We start from the raw sequence: 13,233 nt of genomic DNA on the forward strand, positions 1-13,233 counted from the left end.
CAGGCTGCCTGCTGGCCATCTGTCCTCGGACATCCCCCAGGCCCTTTCAGTGCAACATGTCCCAAAGAGAACCATCAGTCCCTTCCTCTGTTCCTCCGGGAGAGTGACTCAGCTGCCTCTCCTCCACCATCTTCCTTGACAGAAAATGCTAAGTCTGGCAGGTGGCTTCTTCTTCCTCCAGCCTCTAGGCCAGAAGAGGCTGCCTCCTGTCTGTCCTTGTCTATCCCTGCTACCACCACTATCCCCTGGCTTCCCCATGTTCCCACCTGTGATGCTGCCAGAGCCTCCCACCTGGCCTCCCTAACTGGAGGCATCCCTATCCCATCTCTTTTGAAGGGCAAATATAAAGATGTCATTCCCTGCGAAACATCTTCCGAGGTTCCCCACTGGCTACGGTGAAAACCAAGCTCCTCATGGCCATCGGGGCCCCCAACCTGCTGTGCTTCTTCCACGCGTGGCCTCCTTTCTTGGCACAGCGTGTTTTCACTTCATCCACCAGTGACTTGGTCCTCTCTTCTCAGCTTATGGTCGCTTCGTTTACCCTATCCTAGCTCCTGAGCTCTGGGCAGGGATGGCCTGTCTCCCCAACGGGGAGCTAGCTGTCAGCTCCTTGGGGGCAGCCCTGCTGCCTGTTGTTGTACCCTAACCACGAAGCTTTCACCCTCATTCCCACCCTTGTCACCACTACTTTGAACAGACTAGGAAATTCTTAAAACCGAGTAGGATTTTCTCTCTCCTCCTGTCACAGATAAAGTATGAATGTGAGAATAAGAGCCTGGGGTGCAAAAGGCAACTCAGTTAAACAGGAGTTTTTTCAGTGACTCAAGTGCACAGTGTGACTCTGTGTGTGTGTGTGCGCGCGCGCGCACGTGCGCGTGCATGTGTGTGCACAGGCTGGAGTGCAGTGGGGTCCACTACACACTGCATAGTTTGACCATCTTTAAGAGTGAAGAGGATGTCAGCATCCTGGTCCTCCTGGGAGACTCTGGTCTGGAGCGGAGGTAGAGGACCTGGACCACGGGGGACAGATTTCAGTGAGGGCCAGGAGTTCCACACTTCTTCTATCTGGAGACTCCTCCTCTGTCCCTTCTCTGGGGGACACAGAGTCAGCCCATTGTGTGCTCCTGGGGTGGGTTGGGCCTGAGCAAGAGCTGTTTAGTCCTCTGGCTGGGGCTTTTTCTGCTGGTTGAGTATCAGAAGGAGAGGATTCCTGACAATGAAGTAGGTGAATGGAAACAAACTGAGGTCCCAAACCAGGGTTAGTCCCTCTCGTCTCACTGTGCCCATTTTTTCAGGGGCAAGCAGGGTGGGGTGGGGTCTAGAGATTACTATTTACCGTGTGCCAGCTGCATGCATTGTATGTGACAGGGGCTCCCAATACATTCAGTCACCTCCACCTTATATGATGTATTATAATCCACATGTGATATCACTGACAAAGCCAAGGCTCAGAGAAGTTTAGCAAAGTGACCAGGGTCACATCATAAGGATTCTCATCCTGCTCCACTTGCCACCAAGTCCATGGTATCCAAGGATCAAATGAATTCTTCGGTAGAACTTTAATGTCCAATATAGTAGCTTCTGACTACACGTGGCTATTAAAATTAAGTAAGAATTAAAAATTCAGGTTTTTTTTAAATCTCATCACCACCTTCAGAATGCTCAGTGGCCATGTGTGGCTAGTGGGCACCTATTGGACATGCCAGTCTAGAAGGTGTTTATTAGCCTAGGGAGTGTTTTAGAGAGTGCTCTTATATAAGAACCTCAAAATCAGGAAGGGCTGTGGAAGCCTGAGAAGCTAAGAAGGCTTTTCCAAGGAGGTGGACCTCAAACCAGTCCTTAGAGAATCTAGAGACTCGGAAGGCAAGTGGAAGGCATTCTGGGTGGTACCTAACAGCAGGGAGGCGGAGAAATCCCCGCTCTGAATGGACCTGGTACTGATGGGAAACGGCTGAATGAATGAGTGAATGAGTGAGTGAATAAATGTAACAGGCATGGTGGCACAGGCCTGTGATCCCGGCACTCTGCAAGCTGAGGTAGAAAGACTGCAACCTTGAGCTCAGCCTTGGCAATTTAGGTACTTAGCAAAACACTCTCAAAAAAAGTAACTAAGTAACTCAGTGCAGATGCCCTGAGTTCTACCCCCAGTACTGGAAAAATGAACAAACAAACAAACAAAAAACAAAAAACGAAACCCTCACTGCAAATGGTAACTAAAGCAAGCAGTTTGGTCTCTCTATGCAGTCAATGAAACTGACTGGGTTCCCTTGCTTGTGGGTGCTCAGTGTGCAATGGCTGTGAACAGCAACCTCCTTGGTAGTGTGTGCAGCTGCTTGCTGGTGTAGGTTGCGTAGGAGACCTTGGGGACGCTGCTTCCTGGTGGGGTTCGTGTGTCTGACCTCGTGCTATCCCCAGTCTAGGTTTAGGATAGGTATGCAAGGTGCCTTTGGGAAGCCCCAGGGCACAGTGGGAGGGTGCACATTGCACAAGGCATCTGTCCATCTGCATTGGGCTGCAGAACAAGGAACAATGATCAAGGCCTACAGGCATTCAAGTTTCCTGGCCACCATGTCAAAGAAGTAAGGCTTCACCAAGTTTAATGCAGATGGACTTGAGACATGGTGGCTGAGAAGAACCTCATCCCTGAGGGCTGTGAGCGAATCTTGTTCCTCTGGACAAGGTGGAGCCTTGTATTCTGGAAGGCCTCTGTTGTGCTGTCGCCCTCTTCGAATCAAGCTCATCAATAAATCTTATCTCTACCCAAAACAATTCTTTTAGGTCATGGTGTCTATGTATATGTAGGCACATAGGTGTGTCTGAAAATGCATTTATATGTGTGTGTATACATCTGGATACATGGATATGTACATGCGTGTGTTTCAGAGAGCGAGGAATGACAGAGGAAACAGGCTGGGAATACAGGAAGCTCTCAAATCCTTGAACGGCAGGCTGTTTGAACTCTGTTGTGATTGGGAGCCATGAAGATGTGAGAACTGGGAATGGGCAGGATGAACATGGTGCCTGAGTTCATGTCTCTAGCTGAGAGGACAGGATGGACCAGAGGCAGGGAGAGCCCATGATGGGCTCCAACAACTCTTATGCTCAGCTCTGAGGCTGGAATCACCAGGAGGGACTGGGCCATCTCTCGAGCTCTCCAGGCAGGAAGTCTGGAGCAGCGCACCTGGGCGGGCTGTGCAGGCATCATGGGCAGCCTGAAGGGACAGGTTTGGCTCTTGCTGGACAGACTGACTCACTGATAGCGCAGTACCAAGAACAACTGTGCCAATTTTAAAACAACACTGACCAACCATGGGGCCTGGGCCAGCATTATTGTTTCCTTGGTGTCTGCTCATTCCCTGTTGTTGGGACCTGGAGCCCAGATGTCACAGGGCAGACAGAGGCACTGAGGGCACACAGTGCTCCAGAGCAAAGCTGCTGGCGCTGCACATGCCAGGAAGGTGGCTCAGGACTGGTGGAGGTGGGAATCAAAGACAACTTGGAAAGGAGGCAGTGTTTTCTCTGTCTTAACTGCTGGCTAGGATGTGGGTGGAGGTAGAGAGGAAGGAAGGGGACCTCCAGGTAGTGGGACTGCACAGGCACAGACACCAGAGAAGGAAAATACAGGGCACAGTTCATGGGCTGAGGATCATCAAGATGACAGCCCCATCTCCTGGAGGCAGCTTGAACCCCCAAATGGGGATGGTATGGCAGGTTTTCTTCTTCTCTGTTTTCCTCTATACTGGGGAATAAATCAAGCATACTCTGTTATCATATTTCAAATCTTTCTGTTTTGAGACACAGTTTTGCAAAGTTGTCTATACTGGCCTCAAACTTGTGATCCTTCTGCCTCAGCCTCCTGAGAAGCTGGGATTTCAGAAATGCACCACCTTGCCAAATAGGGAGAAAGCTTTCCAGTTAACGCAAAGCCTGGTCTGAGTGGGGTGATCTGTAAAGGGACAGACACTGGTTGGGAGCATGGCTGGTATCCCAAGGTTGGCCTGGGTTGTTGTTGCTGCTGCTGACCCCACTGCCTAACTTGGCATTCTTAGTCAACATCTGATAAAGAAAAGACAATGCAGTGATGCTTGTTACAGCGTGGTAAGGAGACATTATTGAGGACTATTGTATTAGCATTCCCATTGCTGAGATACCCACAACTTAAAGGAGGAGAGGTTTAATTAGGCTCAGGGTTTCAAGAGATTCTGTTCAGGGTCAGCTGGCACCAGTGCAGGAATGTCATGTTGGAAGGGCATGTGGAGCAAACCTGCTTGGTCCATGGCAGCCAGGAAACAAAGGAGGGGAGCAATGCCAGGGAGGAAAGGATGAAGGACCAGATTTAGACCCCAAGGCTATGCCTTCATGACCCACTCAGACACCCAGATATATGATCCACCAATCCCCTGAGGGGATCCCAAAGCCTGTCCAGTTGGCCCTACCCTAATGGCCACCATCATAGAGAGAGGCACAGAAGCTACTGCAATGGAGTCCTACAACTCAGGGGGAGAAATTGGGCTCAACCCCAAATGTGTCATGAACTGGTGGGAATTTATATCCAAGGAGCAATAGGTGGGGGTCTGTGGGTAAAAATTACTCAGAGGAAACATCAGGAGTGGGGGCTTGGACTAATCCACCTAGCAGGATTCTTGCTGAAGACAGATAAGATATCAGATATCACCTGGGGGATGGTGCAAGAGGAGGAACTGACATAGAGGAGATCAGATGTCCAGTAACTGGATCTTGCAAGGAAGTGCATAGAGGGCCTAGCAGAATATCGAGAACCCTGACTCGAGTTGGGCTGAGCAAAGAATCTTTGCCACATCCTCAGCATTTTGTACCTTGCAGGCCACTGTAACAGTGGAGGCACCACTGGGAAGAAGTGAGGGAGGGTAGCTCTCCAAAACCAACTTCCAACATAAGCAAATTAATTGTGTGATGGGCAGAAAGATTACCCAGGGGAGGGCAGAATACAGGTCAGGAAGTTGGGGGTGGAGAGCCTTTGCTGCATTGGCTTCTCCCTGGGGATGAGGTTGGGGGATGTGAAGAGAAGCCTGTTTCTGTGTGTGCGCGTGCATGTGTGTGCACACCTGCTACCGCCCTCTCTCACTTGCTGACTAGGGAAAGTGGAACTCAGGAGTGGGCCAAGGAGGTCAAAAGCCAGCAGGAACCTCAGAAAAGGATTAAGTTTCTCCTCTTCCATGCCCTGGTGCTTGACCTTGACCATAAAAATAAAAAGGAATAAAGAAAGCTGACAGTCATCTCAGATTCCACCACGTTAGGCCATTACCAAGTCCTTCCTAGAGTTTTGTTTACTTCCTGTGACTACCTAGTTCTCCATCTCTAGATCAGCTTGGAAAGGTCAAGTAACTTCTCCAGGCTCACAGTGCTAGTGGCAGACTCTTTCCTGGAGCTGAGATTGGTATGATTCAAAGTTTATAGCTTTTCTACATCATCTGGGGTAAGCAGTTAGAAAGGAGGGGAGAGAACTTTCTCTGCAGGGCTGGAAGATTCTAGAATGCTGCAGAGCACAGCTAGTACTGAGAGACCAGTACCATGGGAGCAATCAGTGCAACACCCAGTGGTTTTCACTCCCTTTACATGAAGTATGATTCCTCCTCCTGCTGCCAACCACAGGGCAATTCATCGTCAAGTGTGGGTGGAGAAGGATCTCTGATAAGATGATTCGAGCAACTTTGGCCACACTTGTGTTGTTTTGTTTGCTGTGTTTGTGTGGGGACAGAGAGGGATCAGGAATGGCTTGGTTTAGAACTGGACCCTGAAGGCAGGTTCTAAAGAGGGGGACAGAAGACAGATCAGCTTCTGGGGATGAGATGGGCCTGGCCTTTCTTCTGGGGTCACAGGAGCCTGTGTAGCTGGTGATATTAGGGCTCCAGCATGAGGTCACTGGGGAAGGGAGGAGCTGGGTACTGCAGCAGTCCCAACATCTGGTTGGGCAACGATCTCATTGGAGGAATGAGGGATGAAGGTGGGGCTGGGTCTCATGAAGGAACCAAGCTCAAGTGGCAGAGCTGGTGGACTTGTGCAGAGGCCCATGCTGTAGGGTCAGAATCATCCCCAGTGACCTAGGGAAGGCTCCACTGTGCTTCCAGCTGGGCCTGCAGAGCCCAAAACCCACCAGCCCTCATCTGAGAGGACATTACCCTTCCAGAAGCTGAGTTTTATTCCTCAGGAAGTCTAAGTTCAGAAAAGGGCCTAGGGGTCCCAAGGACTTGTAAATATCAGTTCCAGAAACTAAATTTCTGCAAAGGGAAGAAAGAAACTCCAAAGTTTCTATTTGTCCTAGTGGAGACATTGACTGGCTAATTCCTCTATTTATTTTTTTAAGACAATGTTAATTCATTCCCTTTCTTCACCTGTTCTGAGTTGTCCCTTGCCTATGAGAGATCTGAGGGTTAGTACTCGTTTCATGCATGCCACCTGCATGCATCAAGGTTTAGAGCTAGAAGAGACCTGAGCTCTTCTTCATTCATTTAACCGATGAGGAAACTGAGGCCCAGAAGCGTTAGAGCAGTCCCCTGAGGTTTGTAGCTCAGGAGAGAGTGAGGACAAAGCCCGGCTGCTGTGCCCTGCCCCCTACTTCCAGTGCTCCCTTTCCTCTGTACAGCACCCCCTCCCCAATCTGGGCTTGCCATGGTAACTAAACCTCCTTCAGTGTGGGAAGCAGTTACCTAGCAACTCCCGTAACCGGGTCATAGCCGGGGGAGTGAGACGCCACGTGCTGCCTGCCCCAGGGAATTCAGATGTCTGCAAATGGGACTGCCACTAACAACACTGGGAGCCCTTCCTGGGAGCACCCTGGTAGGTGGGTGGCTAGGGGGTCTCATGCCAGGGTCAGTGACTTGCTGGGAATATGGTGCAACCCTGCGTGGCTAGGAACTCCATCCCCACAGCAACCACATGGCCTCCCTATGTGCAGTGCTGTTGTCTTTGAACAACATGGGAGCTGTCCTCTGGGCCTTCTGGCCCAGCAGTTGTGGACTATGTAGTGGAAGGCTGATGTGCATGTGTGTTTGCATAGTCGTCTGCCCTTGTGGGGAGAAAGTTGGAGTTTTGCCCCCTCACATCACTGCTTTGTTTCTTGTTTGCCTTGAGAAATGTCTGTGGAATGATCTGGCCACAAATTATTATTATCTCTAATATTCTCATACATCTGGTCTCAGCAGCCATTCCCCCTGCACTCCACCGGCTGCTCCTGTGAGCAGGGTCCCTCCTGGTTGCCTAAGTTCTGCCCCCTATAATGTCCTGCCCATCAGTCTGGCCTGTTGAGTGGGCTCACTTTCCTGGAGCAAGGTATGTGATCATCTTGCCACTGGGGGCTGGGAGAACAGCTACTGGGGAATTCTGGGAAAGATTTTCTCACTAGTGACCATTGGGAGGGACTGTGCCTCTTCTTCATTAGCATGTCACATCTGCAGGTGATGTCTGGAACAGCAACAAACATTGAGAAGAGACACATTGATGCTTGGAGGATGGCAATGCTGAGCCACTGGTAGGAAGCCAGGCTCTGCTCCATCACTGGACTTCTTGGTATATGGGGTCATAATCTCCTGGGAGTTTGGGATACTTTGGTCAAGGCTCATTTTCTCATCTTGGGTTCACCTTCCATTAGTGTGCATGCTGCTCAGTCCATGTCTGGACAAGTCTTCACATTAAAGGAAGGATGCAGAGGAAACATCTTTCTGAATAAATAAAAACTGTAACTCCCCGATGCTTTATCTCTTGGGTTGGGGCTGAAATCCACCTGCAGCTGCATGCCCAGCTGAATAGGCTTCCCCCAGGGAGCCACAGGCTTCCCTGCATTCCCACGCCTGGGACACTCCATCCAGGCAGGCACACGTGCATGCTGGGGCGGGTGGCCCTCTGCACACGAGAGCAAGTTGTGTACATTTCTTCAATGATGTCATGTTGGTAGCTTAAAGTTAGCCATTGTGGGAGTTGTTCTTTTTAAAGTCGATTTTCTGTTTTTAGAGCAGGTTTAGGTTCATAGCAAAATGGAACAGAAGGTACAGAGGGTTCCCATATACTTCCTTCTCTGTGCATGTATAGCCTCCTCCACTGCCAATCTCACGTTGGGGTGGTGTATTTGTTACAGCTGGTGACCCTGTGCTGATACAACACAGTCATCCAAAGTTTAGTCATTCATCATTTACATTAAAATTGTTCTTGATATTATACATTGCATGAAAAATAACCAGGCATGGTGTTGCATACCTATAATCTGAGCACTTGGGAGGTTGAGGCAGGAGGATCACCATAAGTTTTGCATAGTGAGTTCAAGCATATAGCCTGGACTACATAATGAGACCTTATCTCAAAAACACTGACCAAAACAAAACAAAACAAAACAACTCCAAAAAAATAAAAATAAAAATAAAAAACAAAAAGAGACAAGAAAATGTACGGTGACATGTTATATGCCATTATATACTATACAGAGCAGTTTCAAAGCCCCCTGTTCTCTGCCTGTTCATTTCTCCTTCTACCCTAATCCTTGACAGCCTCTGAGCTTTATACTGTCTTTGTACTTTTTCCTTTTCCAGAATGTCATGTTGAAATCATACAATGTGTAGCCTTTTCAGATTGGCTTTTCTTACTTAGTGACATGCATATAAAATTTCTCCATGTCTTTCCATGGCTTGATAGCTCATTTTTTAGAAAACACTGAATAATACTCTACTGCCTACATGTAACGCAGTTTCTTATCTATTTACCTAATTAAAAGGACCTCTTGGTTGCTTCTAAGTTTTAGGAGTTCTGAATGCCTAAGTCTGCTAAAACTCAGTGTACAGTATTTTGTGTTTTCAGGTATTTTGGATAAATAACAAGGAATACGATCACTGGATCCAATCATAAAAGTGAGTTTAGTTTTATAAGACCTTCCCAAACTGGCCTCATGTGTGGCCACACCATTTTTCACTCTTACCAACAATGAATGCGTGTTCCTGCTGCCTCACACCTTTGTCACAGTTGCTACTACCAGGATTTTAGATTTGGGGCTGTGGAGTCATCTCATTGTGGAGTTGTCTCACTGTTGTTTCCATTTACAATTCCCTAAAGACATGATGTTGAATATCTTCTCGTATGCTTATTTGCTATTTGTGTATCTTCTTCAGTGAGATGTCTGTTCAGGTCTTTTGGCCATTTTAAAATCAGGTTGTTTATTGTCCTCTCATTGACTTTTAAGAGTCCTCGGTATATTTTGGATTAATAGACCTTTATAAGATTTGTCAAACTGGGCGTGGTGGTACATGCCTGCAATCTCAGCACTTGGGACCAATGAATCACCGACTATAAAACAGGGTTCTCAATATTGGGATGGCAGAACAAGGTCAACCATGACTTTGGGATGGTTTCCAGAGGAGACCTTCAGCCCTGAGCTAGGTGTTTCAACGTAACAGTTGCCCACTCGGGTAGCCACTAGCCACATGTGTCCATCTGTCTGTTTTCACTTGCTCGCCTTATTCACTTTTCAAGTAGGCAGCAGCTGTATGGCTGGGAGCTCCCACAGAGCAGACATGGAATTTTTCCATTGTTGTGCAAAGTCCTCTTGGACCGTGCTGGTGTAGACAAAAAGTGGAACAAATACAGTCCAGACAAAAGGAACACGGGAGACTCAGAGGTCAGAGGCAATGTGACTCCTTCTGTTCTCATGGATAGTTCAGTGGGACTGAAAGAGAGGGCACTTGGGAGCAGAGCTCTGGGAAATGTGACTGAACAGACAGGCAGCTGCCAGATCATGAAATGTCTTTAGCCTCACATTAAGAAGTTTAAGCCTCAGCTGAAAGCTATGGGGCGCCCCTGAGGGATCTGAGCAAGAGCCCAGTGTCATTCTTTCTGCATGCTAATGAGAGCTCTCTGGCAGCCCTGGAGGAGGCCGGCCAGGAGGATCAGTGTGGAGACTATTGCAGTCACCGAGGAGGGCAGTGAGAGAGGTGTAAAATGAGGCAGTGGCAGAGGACAGTGCAGCCATGTGAAAGGCCCCGGGCCTGTGTTGGAGGTGCTTTGTAAACACGTGCTGAATTTAATGGATAAGGGAGCAGTAGGCAGACTACCACAGGAGCATGGAGCCCTGCTGGGAGCCCCTGCGTGCTATCTGCTGTACAAACAAAAGGGGTGGCTCTGGGTACTTCTCAGCTGAAGGAGAAAGGAGATGGTCAGGGAGATCTGCATGCCTGTTCTGTCTGATGGAGAGAGAACTCAGCTACGAAGAGAACAAGCTGCTCAGAGAAGACTGCAAGGGGACCTGGCCCAGGCAGCACACTTCAGAATTGGCTTTTTTTTGGTATTTTTGAGACAGGATCTCACTGTGTAAATCAGGCTTACCCCAAGCTCATTACGTTGCCCAGGTTGTTCTTGAACACTTAGCAGTCCTCCTGCCTCAGCCTCCTGAGTGCTGGAATTACAGGTATGAGCCACCATGCCTGGCCCCCAATCTCCTTTCCATGAGGACCACAGCACAGCTCTGTGTCCTGAAGAATTGGCCATTTTGCCAGCAGAGAAATGTGATGCAGAGTGGACCCACAGCACCAAGGAAGACACCATCAGCAGAGGACACATGGGCACCAGAACACACCTGGAATAGCAGACACAAGCTTATTGGTGTCTAAACACGTGAGGGACACCAATGACCCTCTCTTGGACTTTCAGAAGCATCTACAGGAGAATTGACAGGTGGTGGCAAACGTGACTATAACGTGGGCACTTTGTTACTACCACCATTTTGCATCTACAGGTCTGTAAAGCCTGAGACATGTGATTACAGAATGAATGAATAGACGAGATGACATAGCTGTCACTTGTTCATTCATTAGACATATTTATTGAGCCTTGGTGTGCCACGCACAGTGTGAGATGTGGGACCTTACAAAACACAAAGGATCCCTGGCCCGTGGTGCTTCTGGTCTGATAGTGCCATGACCCAGTTTAGTGCCACCATCTGTATGTGTGCCATTCAGGAAAAGCATGGGATTCATGAGACCATCTACCAGAAGGTGTTATTTTAGATGAGGGATCAGAGAGGGACGTGTGAGGACATGACATTTTAAAGGCAGAACAGAACTCGAGTTAGCAGGTGAAGACAGAGGCCGTGCATTCCAGACCCAGGGATGTGCAGGTGGGGGAGATGCAGGGACAAACGCTTGTCCCTCTGTAGGTTGAAAGGAGGGCAGTGGGGCAGAGCTAAGACAGCAAAGTGGGCACAGGCACCAGAGAAGCTGGGGACAGATCCCAGCTGGGGTCAGACCCCACCAGAGCTCTTAGGACTTAGGGTTGGGAGCTAAATGCAGTGGGACGGAGAGAAGTGTGATCAGATCTGTTTGCACGAAGACTGCCCTGGTGTGTGTGTGTGTGTGTGTGAAGAGGCAAGGGGAGAGTGTGGAAGAGGACACAGTTGCCTGAGAGTGGCCTGAGGGTGGCATGGCTGTGATGGTGAAGTGGAAAAACTTGAAAAATAGTTTTTAAAAGAACTGAGACAGACAGACACATTTCCTTTCCATCATTTCCAGCATTTGATTGTGCTGATCCATCCCTGATGTGGGCTGTTTTGCTTTGGCTTAGGAGAGATCTTTCATTTGTTTTTTCTCTTGAGATGAGATTTGGCTATTTTCCCAAGACTGGCCTTGAACTCTCAGGTTGAGGTGGTTTCCCGACTCAGTTTTTTGAGCAGCTGGGACTCCAGGCAGGCGCCACGGTGCCTAGCGGGTCAGCAGAGAGGTCGAGGACACGCCTACCCTTGACTCACTAAGAGTCCCATGTGATTGGCCTCAATTTTACGTTTGAGATTTCCTGAGAAAGCTTTCACAACTTCTTTAGTAACCTCTGCTCATGTTCAAAATACACAATTACCGTCAGGAAGTCCCAGCTTGTGTTTCATCTGAATGCTTGCCACTCAAAAAGCTTTTGATTGCTGATGCTGATGAAGATGGGAAAAGAAGGCATTCGGCTGCTTAATAGGAATGAGGTCATGAAGACAGTTCTCACTTGTGTCTGTCCCAAAGCCAAAGTGATTTCATCAGCAACAGAGGAACAACTGTATAGTCCCCAGAAAAGGAATCCAATTAGATGTGTGTGGCTGTGTAGCTCACTGCCAGGTTCTTTGCTCTCAAAGCTCCTGGTGCGGGCCAGGAGCAGTACCTGGGAGCTGGTTAGAAATACGGGATCGAATCAGCAGCTGCAATTTTTTAGCACGATTCCCAGGCAATTCATAGGCACCTGAAGACTTGAGGAGCAGCCACCTTAGATCATTGTGAGGCTGTCTAAAAGCGTGTGGGCAGTGGTAGGTGCCAGAGAGTTGACATGCAGGGAGCCTTGGCAGGCACTTACGAGAACCCAACTGGTCCAACAGGAACTGGTTTTTCCCTGAAAGTTCCCTGCCCCAAAGCCGCTAAGACCATTGCAACCCAAATCAGAGGCAACATGCTGGCTGCTGCTTATGTGGCTGGAGAGAGGCACTGGGTGGACACCCCCTTGCTGCTGAGATGCTGACAGGCAGAAACTGGGGTAGGGATGGGGAGTGGGGAGCAACCCCTCATATGCTGCCCGCCACCACATAGTAGGTAGCCACAGAGGCCGAGGAGGGTTGAGCTTGCATCCTGTCCCACCCAGTGTAAAGAGTTTGATCTTTGTCTTCTTAGCTTGGTCCCCAAGTGTCTTGCTCTCTGTGGTGGCTTGGGTGACACTCTCCTGTATCTTTTTGGATTAAGTCATGGTGATGAGCAGGGTAAAGCAAATTTAGCACCTCAATCAAAAATACTCCCACATACTCCTAGAACAAGATGCCTGGCTCCACACATTCTGAGAGCTCTGCTTACACCACCCACCTGGCTGATCAGCTTCTCCAGCCCAAGGACCCCGCCACTGCCCCCACCCCTGAGGCCCCTTCCCACAAACACCAAAGTCAACCTGGCAAAACAAGGACACTGCTTTGTTACTACTGCCTTCTTGCAAAGTGTTTCCAGGCCCAAGATGCAGACCGGAAGCAAATCATTTGTCTCTGTCTTAACTGGGGCTGGTCCTCCCACAGAACCTGACAAACGGATAAAGTTGGTGGGTTGTTCAAAGCATATGGTTTGCAAATACTGTAAAACCAACATTACTTTTGGCTTTTATGTACTGTACTGTTCCACCTCGCACCTAGCACCAAGATAGCTGATGAGGTCCTTTGCACCTTGGCTGCCTTCCCCTGCTGCTTTTTCCTCCTGGGCAATCTTCGCCCCT

At 49.0% G+C, this 13,233-nt stretch overlaps 1 non-coding gene across 1 annotated transcript; it reads left to right on the forward strand.

The window, feature by feature from the left end:
* Positions 1–2,238: 2,238 nt before the first annotated feature.
* LOC111757034 (small nucleolar RNA SNORA70) lies at positions 2,239–2,372 on the forward strand. Its single transcript, XR_002791421.1, has one exon. It is a non-coding gene; the product is annotated as a small nucleolar RNA SNORA70 (small nucleolar RNA).
* Positions 2,373–13,233: the final 10,861 nt, after the last annotated feature.

The sequence above is a fragment of the Cavia porcellus genome, unplaced genomic scaffold (assembly GCF_034190915.1).
Source record: "Cavia porcellus strain 051 isolate PalLab524CR breed Dunkin Hartley unplaced genomic scaffold, mCavPor4.1 scaffold_40, whole genome shotgun sequence".
NCBI lineage: Eukaryota > Metazoa > Chordata > Mammalia > Rodentia > Caviidae > Cavia > Cavia porcellus.